This window comes from Triticum aestivum, chromosome 6B (genome assembly GCF_018294505.1).
Source record: "Triticum aestivum cultivar Chinese Spring chromosome 6B, IWGSC CS RefSeq v2.1, whole genome shotgun sequence".
NCBI classification, from domain to species: domain Eukaryota; kingdom Viridiplantae; phylum Streptophyta; class Magnoliopsida; order Poales; family Poaceae; genus Triticum; species Triticum aestivum.
In genome coordinates this window covers 18,171,683-18,188,572 of record NC_057810.1, presented here as the reverse complement: position 1 = coordinate 18,188,572, position 16,890 = coordinate 18,171,683, and positions in this window count along the sequence as shown.

Here is a 16,890-nt window from a genome sequence, read left to right as displayed (position 1 = left end):
GCCCGATCGGGCACACGGCGGCCATGGCCGCGGCCGGAGTAGCGGCGCGGCAGGGCTAGGCGGGGCAGCGCGGTGGAGCAAACGCGTGGGATGAGCTCCGGCGCCCAGCGGTGTCGCGTGCGAGTAGGAAGGAGAGGTCAGGGGCGGCCGGGTTTCAGTGGGACGAGACAGGGCGCGAGCGGTCGGACCGGAACGCGGCGACCGCGGGCGAGGACGTGCGGAACGAAGAGGAAAGGGAAGCAGTGGGGATGGCGTTCTCACCCCCGTTGCAGCGAGTTGGGCGGCGAGGCGTGATGGCGCCGGTGATGGAGAGACTGGGATGCGAGCGACGGGGAAGAGGCATTCTGGCGGGTTCCGGCCACGGCGTGGTCATAGACGGGGCGGTGCTGGTGCGGAGGCGTCGGGGACGCGGCGGGGCGGAGTTGAGTGGCGTCGTTGGCGCCGTTGACGGCAAGCGCGTCGGGGCGCACGCGGCCGGCGGTGCCGCAGCGGGGCGGCACGATCCGCGCGCGAGGGCTTGCCAGGGAGTGGAGTGGGGGAGGCGGAGCGGTTGGGGGCGATGGAGGACGGCGACGGGCGGGATCGAGCGAGAGAGGAGGGGAGTGGGGATCGTGTGCGGGTTAGGGTTTCGGTGGGTGAGGAGATAACGAGGAGTGGGGGGAGTGGCCGGCTGGGCCTGGTGGGTTGGCCCAGTGGGGCTGGTGGCCTGCTGGGCCGGAGCCCAGGGGGTGCTTTCCTCTTGTCTTTTTCTTTTATTTATTTTCCCTCTCTTTTAGTTCCTAATTATTTTAGTTTTAGTAAAAGACCAAAGTGGCACCTAAATTGATGCTACAACCTATGTCACAAACACAAAAAGTTACATCCCAAAATAATGTAGTTTAGTACTTTACAAAATATAAAAGGCATTTAATTAATGGTTTTAGCTACTAATTTAATTATTTTAGTGCTTTTAAACATTTTATAAAGACTTGGTTTCTCCACCAATATATCTCATGAATTATTTGTCACAATAAGAACATTTTAGTTTTGACTTTTGAAAACTTTAATTGTTTGACTTGTTTTTGAATTTGGATTTTGAATCGGTTTTGAACTAACGCGAGATTAGCAACAGTAATCGAGGTGACGTGGCATCATTAGCAGAGGTTACTGTAGCTTTATTACCCGGGCGTCACACAACCCCTTTATCGTGTTGGTTGCGAGTTCTTTGTTTGTTTGTGTAGGTTCGTGGGACTTGTGAGGAGCCTCCTATTGGATTGATACCTTGGTTCTCAAAAATTGAGGGAAATACTTATGCTATTGTGCTGCATCACCCTTTCCTCTTCAAGGAAAACCAATGCAAGCTCAAGATGTAGCAAGAAGGATTTCTGGCGTCGTTGCCGGGGAGGTCTTCGCTCAAATCAAGACATACCAAGTACCCATCACAAACTCATCTCCCTCGCATTTACATTGTTTGCCATTTGCCTCTCGTTTCCTCTCCCCCACTTCACCCTTGCTGTTTTATTTTCCCTCTCTTTCCCAATCTCTCTCTTCTCCGCTTGCCTTCTTCTTCCTCTCTCTTTCGTTTGCTCTTTTCTGTTTGCTCGTGTGTTGGACCGTTTACCTTGTCGGTATGGCTAGTTCCTTATCCGCTCCTATGTCTCCCGAGTTTGAAGTTCTTCACTTCAAGCAAAGGCAAGGAGAAAACTTAAAAGATGCTTGGTATAGGATGATGGAATCTTATCGCAAGTGCACCCTAGAGGTGAACTTTAGAACTTCTTCACAATTTTTATGTTGGGCTAGACATGACGCATAGACAACTCTTGGACTGCATTGCCAAGGGAAATTTTATTCAAATTGATCCTAGTATTGCGCATGAAATTATAGAGGGAATAGTGGGAACACTACCTCAAAAGGGAGGACCTCATCACCAAAGAAGAAACACAAGTGTTTGGAAAGATTTGCGAAGTAACAAAAATATTACAAAAATCTCTTGAGCCTCTTAAAAGTGTTAGCGGAAATCTTCACCGCATGAACATGTTGATTACCCTTTGCAATAAGCGGTTGGATTCTTTAGATCTAAAAATTTCCGAGTATGAAGGGAAACGTAAAGAACCTCCCGGATTCGAGCATGACTCTGCTAAAAAACTGAAAATCAAAGATGGCACTACTTAGATCTATCTTCGCTTTTATGCCTAGCTAGGGGCGTTAAACGATAGCGCTAGTTGGGAGGCAACCCAATTTTCTTTGTGTTCTTTGTTTTTGTTCCTGTTTAGTAATAAATTTTGCATCTACCTTCTGTTTAGATGTATTTTTATGTTTTAGTTAGTGTTTGTGCCAAGTAGAACCTATAGGATAACCTATGATGATAGTTGATTTGATTCTGCTGAAAAACAGAAACTTTGCGCTCACGAGAAACAATTCAATAAATCATAGAAACTAGCTTTTGCATTGATTCTTTTTGATTCTGTTAAACAAATTGTACAGGACTTCCTATTTTGGTAGGATTTTTAAAGTTACATAAGTTTGTGTTAGTTACAGATTGCTACAGACTGTTCTATTTTTGACAGATTCAGATTTTCGTGTGTTGTTTGCTTATTTTGATGCATCTATGGCTAGTAAAATAGTTTATGAACCATAGAGAACTTGGAATACAGTAGGTTCAACACCAATATAAATAAAGAATGATTCAATTACAGTACCTTATGTGGTGGTTTTGTTTTCTTTCACTAACGAAGCTTATGAGATTTCCTGTTGAGTTATGTGTTGTGAAGTTTTCAAGTTTTGGGTAAAGATTTGATGGACAATGGAATAAGGAGTGGCAAAAGCCTAAGCTTGGGGATGCCCTTGGCACCCCAAGATATTCAAGAATAGCCAAAAGCCTAAGCTTGGGGATGTCCCGGTAAGGCATCCCCTCTTTCGTCTTTGTTCATTGGTAACTTTACTTGGAGCTATATTTTTATTCGCCACATGATATGTGTTTTGCTTGGAGTGTCGTGTATTATATTAGTATTTGATTTTTAGTTTACCACAATCATCCTTGTTGTACACACCTTTTGGGACAATCCTACTTGATTGGAATTTGTTAGAATACTCTATGTGCTTCACTTATATCTTTTGAGCTAGATAGTTTTTGCTCTAGTGCTTCACTTATATCTTTTACAGCTCTAGTGCATCCGTTGCATGGCAATCCCTACTCCTCATGTTGACATCAATTGATGGGCATCTCCATAGCTCGTTGATTATCCTCGTCAATGTGAGACTTTCTCTTTTTTGTCTTCTCCACACAATCCCCATCATCATATTCTATTCCACCCATAGTGCTATATCCATGGCTCATGCTCATGTATTGCATCAAGGTTGAAAAAGTTTGAGATTACTTAAGTACGAAACAATTGCTTGGCTTGTCATTGGGGGTGTAGAATTTGGGAACATCTTTGTGTGACGAAAATGAAGCATAGCCTAACTATATGATTTTGTAGGGATGAACTTTCTTTAGCCATGTTATTTTGAGAAGACATGATTGCTTTGATTAGTATGCTTGAAGTGTTACTATTTCTTTTGTCAATATGAAATTTTATTTTGAATCATTTGGATCTGAACATTCATGCCAAAATAAAGAGAAATACATTGAGAATTAAGCTAGGTAGCATTCCACATCAAAAATTCTGTTTCTATCTACCTACTCGAGGATGAGCAGGAATTAAGCTTGGGAATGCTTGATACGTCTCCAACGTATCTATAATTTTTGATTGTTTCATGCTATTATATTACCTGTTTTGGATGTTTATGGGCTTTATTTTACACATTTATATCATTTTTGGGACTAACCTACTAACCGGAGGCCTAGCCCTTATTGCTGGTTTTTTGCCTATTTCAGTATTTCAAAGAAAAGGAATATCAAACGGAGTCCAAACGGAATGAAACCTTCAGGAGCATGATTTTTGGAACGAACGTGATCCGGAGAACTTGGAGTTCAAGTCAAGAAGCAATCGAGACGCCCAGGAGATAGGAGGGCGCACCCACCCCTCCAGCGCACGCCCCCTGTCTCCTGGGCCCCTCGAGCGGCCACCGACGTACTTCTTCCTCCTATATATACCTACGTACCCCGAAAACATCCAAGGAGCCACCAAAGAAATATTTCCGCCACTGTAACCTTCTTTATCTGCAAGCTCCCATCTCGGAGCCTTCGTCGGCGCTCCGCCGGAGGGGGAATCAACCACGGAGGGCTTCTACATCAACACCATAGCCCTTCCGATGAGTTGTGAGTTGTTTACCACAGACCTTCGGGTCCGTAGTTATTAGCTAGATGGCTTCTTCTCTCTTTTTGGATCTCAATACAATGTTCTCCCCCTCTCTTGTGGAGATCTATTCGATGTAAACTCTTTTTGCGGTGTGTTTGTCGAGATCCGATGAATTGTCGATTTATGATTAAGTTTATCTATAAGAAATATCTGAATCTTCTCTGAATTCTTTTATGTATGATTGAGTTATCTTTGCAATTCTCTTTGAATTATCAGTTTGGTTTGGCCTACTAGATTGATCTTTCTTGCCATGGGAGAAGTGCTTAGCTTTGGGTTCAATCTTGCGGTGTCCTTACCCAGTGACAGAAAGGGTTGCAAGGCACGTATTGTATTGTTGCCATCGAGGATAAAAAGATGGGGTTTATATCATATTGCTTGAGTTTATCCCTCTACATCATGTCATCTTTCTTAATGCATTACTCTGTTCTTATGAACTTAATACTCTAGATGCATGCTGGGTATCGGTCGATGTGTGGAGTAATAGTAGTAGATGCAGGCAGGAGTCGGTCTACTTGTCACGGACGTGATGCCTATATACATGATCATGCCTAGATAATCTCATAATTATTCGCTTTTCTATCAATTGCTCGACAGTAATTTGTTCACCCACCGTAATACTTATGCTATCTTGAGAGAAGTCTCTAGTGAAACCTATGGCCCCCGGGTCTATATTTTATCATATAAGCTTTCAATCTACTTTTGTTTGCATCTTTACTTTTTGCATCCATATTATAAAATACCAAAAATATAGTTATCTTATCATATTATCTCTATCAGATCTCACTTTGGCAAGTGGTCGTGAAGGGATTGACAACCCCTTTATCGCGTTGGTTGCGAGTTATTTGTTTGTTTGTGTAGGTTCGTGGGACTTCTGAGGAGCCTCCTACTGGATTGATACCTTGGTTCTCAAAAACTGAGGGAAATACTTACGCTACTGTGTTGCATTATCCTTTCCTCTTCAAGGAAAACCAAGGAAAGCTCAAGACATAGCAATCCACACCGCTTCAAAAGGAGATTAGCATCCGCAAGGGTGTGAACTTCGGGATACATTGTCGTCTCCGCGTGCCCCGGTTATCTCTTACCCAAGCCCTTTACTTATGCACTTTACTTTGTGATAGCCATATTGTTTCTTGTCATATATCTTGCTATCACTTGGTTGTTTATCTTGCTTAGCATAAGTTGTTGGTGCACATAGGTGAGCCTAGTTGTTGTAGGTTTTATGCTTGGCAAATTAACCGTTAGGTTTGTTCTGCAATTGTTCAAGCCTAAACCAGGGCCGGCACTGGGGTATGGCGGGAGGGGCGACGGCCCAGGGCCCAGGCCGGGCAGGGGCCCATGATGTAGGATACATATTAGTATAGCCCAGCAAGAAATAGGTATGAAAAAAATTATACATGGGAAAAGAAATGAGATGGGCTGGCCCTGCAGATAGCTAGCTAGCGATGGCGAAGCGTCACGCCAGCTAGACGCAAGGCACGACGCCGCGGCCGCTTGTTTTGCTTCCCAAACAAATCAAAGTTCTCGTCATGTGCCTTCCTCGCTCGTCAGTTCGTCTTCGCGGCTTCGTCCTCTCGTCTATTGTCGACCTGTCGCTCGGCTCCTTGGCCGCCGCTAGTCGTCGTTGCTGCGCACGCCGCGCGGCCATCAAGAATCCGGCAAGGCGACAGTATGTGTACTAAATGATACATATCCATGAATCCATCCATATACATGTTTATGATGACCTATTCCATCCCCGATTCCCCCAGACCCTATTTCATTAAACAAATATTCTTTTAGTACATATTCAACTACTCATCCATCCATGATCCATCCCAATTTTCTGTCATTCTATCTACTCGTCTAAGGTTTCAATCATCCGATGTATAAATTTCTAATTTTCTGTGTCCTCTTTTCTTCATAATTTTCTAGTCATTGTTGACATTGCAATTCTTTCATTGACTAGTCTCTTTGAGCAGTTGAAGAAATTTGAAGAGGTGTTTGGGTTTCTATTCAATTCAAAAAATCTGAAGTCCTTGGATATGATAGCAATCTATGGGAATGTTGCACTACTTTGGCCAAAATCTTTTCCTGATGATAACTCATCTGATGTTGATCTTGGTGATTTTGTCTCTGAGTTGAAAGTGTTGCAGGTAACTTTGCCTGATGGTTTGGTGTCAGTGCTTGAGATTCTTCAATTTGTTATATGGATGTAGATTGCTATGCAAATGTCTCTCTCGCCTATCGGATCCTATCAACAGTACATGCGTATATAGCCTCAACTGAAAGAAGTTTCTCTAAAGTGAAACTATTGGAAAATTATTTGAGGTCAACTATGTTGCAAGACAGATTGAATGACTTGGCTATGTGCTGCATTGAGAAGGATATTTTGGACAATGTTGATCTTGATTGTGCCCCTAATGACTTTGCAACAAGAAACACCCAAAGAAACTTTTTCTCAAGCACCGAAGTATTATTGTTGTCGATGGAGTGAGTCGAATTTGGCTCTTATTTAAGGTAGTCATGTCATGTTAGTTCTATTTTGCTATATTTTTAGTATTTGTGTCGTAGTATGACATGTCCAAAAATAATTATGGTCAATTCTCAAACTAAAGACGTGTGGTTGAAAGTTTATTCTTAATATGTTTATGTATCACGCACACATATACATATATATGGTCTTAGGGCATAGGGGCACATGTCCTTTAGTTCGCCTAGGGCCTCCCGAAACATAGGGTCGGCCCTGGCCTAAACCGTGATTATTTTAAAAGCGCCTATTCACCCCCCCCCTTAGGCGACATCCACGATCTTTCAAGAGCATTTCTTCAAAAAATACTAAGCACGCCGTGCTAAAAAAGATATAAGTGAAGCACTAGAGCAAGCCCATTGCTCATAAAAATTTAAGTGAAGCATAGAGAGCAATTCTAACAAGTCATGAAATATTTTTGGCTCTCTCAAATAGGTGTGTCCAGCAAGGATTGATGACTTAAAACACAAAATAAAACAAGCAAAGACACATATCATACAAGACGCTCCAAGCAAAACACATATCATGTGACGAATAAAAATATAGTCTCGAGTAAAATACCGATGGTCGTTAGAAAAAAGAGGGGATGCCACTCGGGGGCATCCCCAAGTTTAGTTGGTTGTTCATTCTTGGATAATATCTTGGGATGTCGGGTCATCCCCAAGCTTAGGATCTTCTATCCTTATTTCATCCATCGTAAGATAACCCCAAACTTGAAAACTTCAATCACACAAAAATCAACAAAACCCTTGTGAGATCCGTTAGTAAAAGAAAGCAAACAACTACTATAAGTGTTGTGTCAAACCAATTCTTATTTTGTTTTTGTATTATGTCTATTGTATTCCAACTTTTCTATGGCAAAAACTCATCAAAGAAAACCATAGAGCCATCAAAATAAGCACACAACACAAAGAAAACAGAATCTGTCAAAACTGAACAGTCTGTAGTAATCTGGAACTTTAGAATACTTATGTAACTCCAAAAATTCTACCAAATTAGGAAGACCAGAATAATTTGATACAAAAACAATCAGAGAAAAAGTTCTTTTCTGTGATTTATGATAATTATTTTCGTGAGCACAAAGTTTCTGTCTTTTTCAGCAAGATCAAACAACTATCACCCCGGAAGATCCTAAAGGCTTTACTTGGCACAAACACTAATTAAAACAAAAAATACACAATCATAACAGTAGCATAATTGTGCTAACACTCAAGAACAGAAAACAAAAAGCAAAAAATAAATTTTATTCATTGGGTTGCCTCCCAACAAGCTCTTCCTTTATAGACATTAAGATAGGCATGCGATTTCAATGATGCTCACATGAAAGACAAGAATTGAAGCACAAAGAGAGCATCATAAAAAATGTGACAAACACATTTAAGTCTAACATACTTCCTATGCATAGGCATTTTGTAGGCAACCAAATTATCAAGACAAGAAACATCTAGCATATGCAAGGAAGAACAAAGAGACGATAGCAATCTCAATATGAAGAGAGGTAATTTAGTAACATGAAAATTTCTACAACCATATTTTCCTCTCTCATAGTAACTACATGTAGGATCATAAGCAAATTCAGCAAAATAGCTATCACATAACATATTCTCAACATGATCCACATGTATGCGAAGTTGACACTCTTCCAAAATCGTGGGATTACCATTAACTAAAGTCCCGACCTCTCCAAACCCACTTTTATCAAAAAATTCATAAGATTGAACATTCTCCAAATATGTGGTATCTAAAGTTGACACTCTTCTGAACCCACTTTCATTATTATTGCAAACACTATTATCAATCTCACATTCATCATGGGGCTTAAATAAATTTTCAAGATCATACGAAGAATCACCCCAATCCTGATCATTGCAACAAGTAGAGGACATAGCAAAACTAGCATCCCCAAGCTTGGGTTTTTGCATATCATTAACATAATTGACATTAATAGAATTTATAATAACATCATTGCAATTATGTTTTCATTCAAATATCTATCGTGAATCACTTCATAAATTTCTTCATCACAACTTTCAGATTCACGAATGTCAAGCAAAACTTCATAAAGATAATCTAGTGTACTCAAATCACTAGCAATTTGTTCATGATAATAGGATCTATTAAAAAGATTAGAAAGTGGATGAGGATCCATATCAAGAGATATTTAGCAAGCAAAGATGCAAGCAAATAGAAGACACATGGCACACAAGCAAAGAAGAGATCTAACGAGAAAATGGCGAACGAAAAAGAGGGCGAATAAAACGGTAAATTTTTGTGAAGTGGGGGAGAGGAAAACGAGAGGCAAACGGCAAATAATGTAAATTGCGAGGAGATGAGATTTGTGTTTAGGAACCTGGTTGATGTTGAAGAACCTTGAAGCTACGTCGGTTTTTTCCCAAAGAGGAAGGGATGATGCAGCACAGCGGTGGTAGGTATTTCCCTCAGATATGAAACCAAGGTTATCGAACCAGTAGGAGAACCAAGCAACACAATGTAAACAGCCCCTGCACACAAATAACAACACCTCGCAACCCGACGTGATAAAGGGGTTGTCAATCCCTCTTGGGGTACGGCGCCTCAAGATAGGCAAAGGACGTGAGGTAAATTTGTAGATGGGATAAATAGATCGCGGAACAAATAAATTGCAGCAAGGTATTTTTGTATTTTTTGGTTTAATAGACCTGAAAATAAACGCAAGGAAAAAGAAGATCGCAAGGAAAATATATGAGAAAGAAGACCCGGGGGCCGTAGGTTTCACTAGTGGCTTCTCTCGAGAAAAAAAGCAAATGGTGGGTGAACAAATTATTGTTGGGAAGTTGATAGAACTTCAAATGATCATGACGATATCCAGGCAATGATCATTACATAGGCATCACGTCCAAGATTAGTAGACCGACTCCTGCCTGCATCTACTACTATTACTCCACACATCTACCGCTATCCAGCATGCATCTAGTGTATTAAGTTCATGGAAAAACGGAGTAATGCAATAAGAACGATGACATGATGTAGACAAGATCTGTTTATCTATTGCGGCAGATATAGATCCCGTCTTTTTATCCTTAGTAGCAACGATACATACATGTCGGTTCCCTTTCTCACCGGGATCAAGCACCGTAAGATCGAACCCACTACCGGGCACCTCTTCCCATTGCAAGATAAATAGATCAAGTTGGCCAAAAAGACCCAAATATTGGAGAAGAAATACGAGGCTATAAGAGATCACGCATATAAGAGATCAAAGAACTCAAATAACTTTCATGGATATAAAAAGATATAACTAATCATAAACTCGAAGTTCATCAAATCCCAACAAACACACCGCAAAAGGACTTACATCATATGGATCTCCAAGTGATCATTGTATTGATAATCAAGAGAGAGAGAGAGAGAGAGGAAGCCATCTAGCTACTAACTACGGACCCAAAGATCTACAAAGAACTACTCACGCATCATCGGAGAGGCACCAATGGAAGTGGTGAACCCTCCGTGATGGTGTCTAGATTGGATCTCGGTGTTCTGGACTCTGCGGCGGCTGGTTGAAAATTTTGTCGACTCCCCTAGGGTTTCTGGAATATTGGAGTATTTATAGAGCAAAGAGTCGGTCCAGGGGGCACCCGAGGTGGGCACAACCCACCTGGGCGCGCCTGGGCCTCCTGGCGCCCAGGTGGATTGTCCCCTCCTCGGGACTCCCCCCAGGTGCAATCAGGGCCCATTGTGTTCCTTCTGGTCCCTAAAAAATCATTGTAAATTGGTGTGGTATTTGGACCCCTTCTGATATTGATTTCCTGCAACGTAAAAAACATGCAAAAAACAACAACTAGCACTTGGCACTATGTCAATACGTTAGTACCAAAAAATGATATATGATGACTCTATAATGATTATAAAACATCCAAGATTGATAATAAAACAACATGGAATGATAAAAAATTATAGATACATTGGAGACGTATCAGTAGTGTAAGTATTTCCCTCAGTTTTGAGAACCAAGGTATCAATCCAGTAGGAGACGACGCACAAGTCACTGAATACCTGCACAAACAATCAAGAACTTGCAACCAACGCGATAAAGGGGTTGTAAATCCCTTCACAGTCACTCGCAGAAGTGAGATCTGATAGAGATAGATAAACCGTAAAGTAAATATTTTTGGTATTTTTGGTTTATAGATTGGAAAGTAAAGATTGCAAAATAATGGATCAGAAACTAGCAAGATGTAAACAAGATTCAATATAATGGAAAAGAGACCCGGGGGCCATAGGTTTCACTAGTGGCTTCTCTCGAGATAGCATATATTACGGTGGGTGAACGAATTGCTGCCGAGCAATTGATAGAAAAGCACATAATTATGATGACATCTAAGGCAATGATCATGAACATAGGCATCACGTACGTGTCAAGTAGACCGACTCCTTCCTACATCTACTACTATTACTCCACACATGGACCACTATCCAGCATGCATCTAGAGTATTAAGTTCATAAAGAACGGACTAACGCATTAAGCAAGATGACATGATGTAGAGGAATTAACTCAAACAATATGATGAAAACCCCATCTTGTTATCCTCGATTGCAACAATATAATACGTGCCTTGCTGCCCCTACAGTGACTGGGAAAGGACACTACAAGATTGAACCCAAAGCTAAGCACTTCTCCCATTGCAAGAAAGATCAATCTAGTAGGCCAAACTAAACCGATAATTCGAAGAGACTTGCAAAGATAGCAAATCATGCATATAAGAATTCAGAGAAGAACCAAATAATATTTATAGATAATCTTGTTCATAAATCCAAAATTCATCGGATCTTGGCAAACACATCGCAAAAGAGTATTACATCGAATAGATCTCCAAGAACATCAAGAAGAACTTGGTATTGAGAATCAAACAGAGAGAAGAAGCGATCTAGCCAATAACTATGGACCCAAAGGTCTGTGGTAAACTACTCACGCTTCATCTAAGAGGTAATGGTGTTGATGTAGAAACCCTCCATGATCAAATCCCCCTCTGGCAGGACGCCGGAAAAGGCCCCAAGATGGGATCTCGCGGGTACAGAAGGTTGTGGCGGTGGAAAAGTGGTTTCGTGGCTCCCCTGGTGTTTTCAGGGTATAAGAGTATATATAGGCAAAGGAACTAGGTCAGGGGAGCTACGAGGGACCCATAAGGGTGGGAGCGCGCCTACCCCCTGGGCGCGCCCTCCTGCCCCGTGGCTTCCTCGTTGTGTCTCCGACTTCATCTCCAAGTCTTCAAGTTTTCTTTCGGTCCAAGAAAGATCATCGCAAAGGTTTCATTCTGTTTGGACTCCATTTGGTATTCCTTTTCTGCAAAACTCTAAAATAGGCAAAAAAACAAAAACTGGCACTGGGCCCTCGGTTAATTGGTTAGTCCCAAAAATAATATAAAATAGCATATTAAAGCACTAGTGCAGAACCGGCCTTTTAGTGCCAGTTCATGACAGCCTTTAGTGCTGGTTCGCCAACCGGCACTAAAGAGTGGGGACTAAAGGTCCCCCCCTTTAGTACCGGTTCGTCACGAACCGGCGCTAAAGTGCAAACACGTGGCACGGGCCAGGCCCGGGTGCGCGTAGGGCTTTAGTACCGGTTGGTAACACCAACCGGTACTAAATGTTTGTGTTTTTTCTAAATTTTTCCTTTAATTTTGTGTTTTCAATTTAATTTAGTGATTGTTTTACATTATAATGAGTTGTTAAATCATTAGGTGAAAGTACCGCGGATTAGTTTCGACTGGATGCAGATCTAGCTAGCTAAGTGATCAAGTATATGCCATATCCATATTATACTTGATCACCTAATTAGGTGATCAAGTATAATATATATGGATATGGCACATATATATACTTGATCACTTAGGTACGATCCATCCAGCTGAAACTAATCTATGGTTTCTTTCGTTAAATGATATAATAACTCATCATCATCATCATATTAATATAAAAACTCTTGCATCATATCATCAACATGAGTATATATATACTCTAGCTAGCTAGCTAAAAATCATCGTAGTCGTCATTATCACTATTTAATCATCATAGTCATTACCGCTATCTAATCACCACCAACAATAGCTCTTAAAGAAGAAACATTCACTTGTAAGCAAAAATATCATCGAGTTCAACATGATTGTCATGATATTATAGGCGTTCATATATATATAACACCACAAAAGCAAACCACTCTTTGAGATTAAGTTCAGAACGAAGAACACGGACATGAAAGGACAAGTACTAAGAGCAGCATGAACTAGCTAAATCACTCCTGCTACTCTCTCTCTGGTAAAATGGCATAGAACATGTATAGCTCTCCTGATTCATCATACTGGAGCATGCAGATGAACCTGTCTCCTAATCGTGGGCTGCGCTTCTCATTGCTGCCCCCTAGTACTTCTCGGCCATCGTTAACAATTTTCCTCCAATCTTACACTATTAAGCATTCATCGCTTCTAGAAATCCTGAATGCATTCATGTGCAATGCAGGATATCTTGGCCGTAAGCTAACAATTGACATGCGACCTTTAGTCTCGATCCCCTGAGGCACAACTGTCATCGGGAGTCCCTGTTGAAGAACATCGTATAGTACTTAATTAATATACTTAGAAATGAAAGTTTAGCAAAACAATTATGTATGCAAAAGATGCACTAAGGACAAATAGTAAAAATCTTACCATCATTCCTAAATAGATGCGACCGTAGTTCAATACCATCACTATTGGTCGCACGTTTTGAGTACTAACATTTCTAAGTGCAGGAAGAAAATTTTTCTTGACAGTATGAAGATCCTCAAGCCATGAAACATAATGACTTATCTCCTCGCAGTTTCGTTCAGCTCCAGGACAGTAGTAGGTCCTGTCTACCAAGCGCCGGACATGTTTGCTTGAATGGAAATAAGCTGTCAATAGAAATTAGTTGTCTATTATTTTTGAATAAGCAATATCAAAGACAAAAATATAGTTGAGAAGAACTCACATAATGGTAGAACTGGAGGCGTCTGCACATCGACCCATATGTCTCTATTACCTTCAATATCATCTTTCAGACGAATATCAAAGGTGATAACCATACCAGGCTCAAATGCATAAGCCTTGCATAGTGCTTGCCAAGTTTTGCATTCAAAATAGGTGTACGTGTGTGCATTGTATAATTTGACGTTGAAAGTATAACCATGCTTAGTTTTTAGGTAAACTCTCTTTACCTCCATAGCTTCCATATCATTGAAACCTATCTTATCCAAGACAAAAATTCTTGCATGGCAGGGGATGCGCTAGTAGAATAGTGAAAATTAAAAATTATAAGTCAGGCAAATGAAGCATATATAAGTCATGCTTAATTACGAAAACAGACTTGTCGTTGTGACTTACTGTATCGAATTCGAAGGTCTCATCCAGCTTGATGCTGAATCGCCTATTATCAACAAGGAAATTTCTGTCGCACTGGCCGCGCTGGTCTTCACTATATTCGCACATAATGAAATTTTTTCCGTCATCAGACGACATTTCTTATGTTCATATAGGCGAAACATTAAACACTTACTAATTCAATTAATTCAACTACTTTTATTAATTCAACTAAGCATTTACTAAAAATAAACTAGTTATATTAATTCAAATAATCTCATATACCTAAATTTTCTTGCTAAAAATAAACTAGTTCTATTAATTCAACTAGTTCAACTAAGCATTTACTAAAAATAAACTAGTTATATTAATTCAACTAGTTCAACTAAGCATTTACTAAAAATAAACTAGTTATATTAATTCAACTAGTTCAACTAAGCATTTACTAAAAATAAACTAGTTATATTAATTCAAATAATCTCATATACCTAAATTTTAATTAGTTCAAATAATCTCATATACCTATAAATTTTCTTACTAAAAATAAACTAGCTCTATTAATTCAACTAGTTCAACTAAGCATTTCTAAACAATAAACTAGTTATATTAATTCAACTAGTTCAAATAATCTCATATAGCAAAATTTCTTACTAAAAATAAACTAGTTCTAATTCATCTAACATTAACATTTCTAACATTCTAAAAATAAACTAGTTATATTAATTAATTCATCTAAACAATAAAAAACAGAAAATAAGGAAAAAAATTGTGTGTGTGTATGTGTGTACGTACATGTATGTACGTGTAGTGTGTGTGTGTGTGTGTATGCGTGTGTGTATGTGTGTGTATGTGTGTGTGTGTGGGTACTACGATTGAGCGGGCGTACGGTGGCGGGGGCGGACAGCGATGAGACGGGCGGCGGCGGGGGCGGCGAGGGCGGCGGCGGACGGCGACGAGACGGGCGGCGGGGGCGGCGACGACGAAGTACGGGCAGCGGGGGCGCGCGGCGACGACGGGGACGACGACGATGGGCCGCGGGGGCGGCGAGGGCGGCGGGAATGGCGACGATGTGCGGTGGGGGCGACGGCACGGCGGCGCGGCGGCGTCGGCGGCGGAGATCGATGTCGCGCGAGAGAAGTGGAACGAAGTGGTCGACGATAACTGAATTTTCGTAAGTGCCATATATATAGGAGGGGCCTTTAGTACCGGTTGGAGCCACCAACCGGTACTAAAGGCCAATTTTGGCCAGCCCAAGCGACGGAAAACGAGAGCCTTTAATACCGGCTGGTGGCTCCTACCGGTAATAAAGGGAAACGCATTAGTACCGGTTGGAGCCACCAACCGGTACTAATGGTCGTGTGCTCCCACCTGCACCGGCGCTATTTTTAGTCCCACCTCGCCGAGCGAAAGGCAGCCGCACTGGTTTATAAACCCAGCCGCGGCTGCCCATTCGAACTCCTCTATATAGCAGGCTTTTGGGCCTAACTAGGGTGCACTGCCCTGTGAGCCTCCTGGCCCTTCTGTGCCTGAATTTGCACACCCTAGGTCTGGCAGGCCCACCGGGCAGCGCCCCAACAATTTTTTATAGATTTTTTTTCTTTTCTGCATTATTTATTTTCTTTTATTTATTTTTGAGTAGTTTTTTTGCTGTATTTAGTTTCTTTGTGAATATTTTTGCTTTATATAGTTTTTTTTCTTTTCTGCATTATTTATTTTCTGCTATTTATTGCTTTATATAGTTTCTTTTCAGAGTTCGTTTTGCTGTGATTTACTGTTTCACGGTCATTTAGCTCTCTGAACAAATTGCTGTGATTTTCATTTTCACGGTCATTTAGCTCTGATCTAAACAAATTGGTGACTGAATAACAGCAAATGATGTCAGAACGTGTTGGAAATTGATGACGTCGCTTCGAATGCTGCATAATGCCGGCTCAAAATAAGTCCGGAGTTCAAATAAGTTTAAAAAATGAAGTGCCCGTGTAACTGATGAGTTCTCGTCCGAAACCGGTGAAGACTCATATTGAGTCCACAAATTATACACATAGAGTTCAATGAAGACCAAATGCTTGTGATAGTTTGAAAAATAACATATTTAAATTGTGCATCTGAACTAAGAAAAAATACATTGATCAGTACCGCCCTTCAGCCAAAACGAGCTACTGCTACAGAGAAGTACATATAAAAAATACATTGATCATCAATGATCTTTTTGTATAGAATCTAAATTGTCAATAGGAATCTACCACCGATTTAAGAACCGGCGAAGACTCCTATTGCAGCCACAAATCCTACACATAGAGTTCAATGAAGACCAAATGTTTGTGATAGTTTGAGAAGTAACATATTTAAGGTGGTCGAATTCTTGCTAGGGGAGCGAGGTGGGACTAAAAATAGCCCCTGCCACAACCTCTTTAGTACCGGTTCGTGCCACGAACCGGTACTAAAGATGCTGGTGCCCGTCCAGCATCTGTAGTACCGGTTCGTGGCACGAACCGGTACTAAAGATTCGCAATGAACCGGTATTAAAGGTCTCTGTCATGGTTCTAAGTCTGACAGTAGTGTAGGGGGGTACTAAAGGAGAGGCAAGATCCTAGCTATGGAGTAGTTGTACACGCAAGGGTTTTACGAGTTCAGGCCCTTCTCGGAGGAAGTAACATCCCTACGTCTCGGTGCCCGGAGGCGCTCGACTGGATTATATGCGTGTGAGTTACAGGGGTGCGAACCCTTCTGCCTGTGGAGGGGGTGGCTTATATA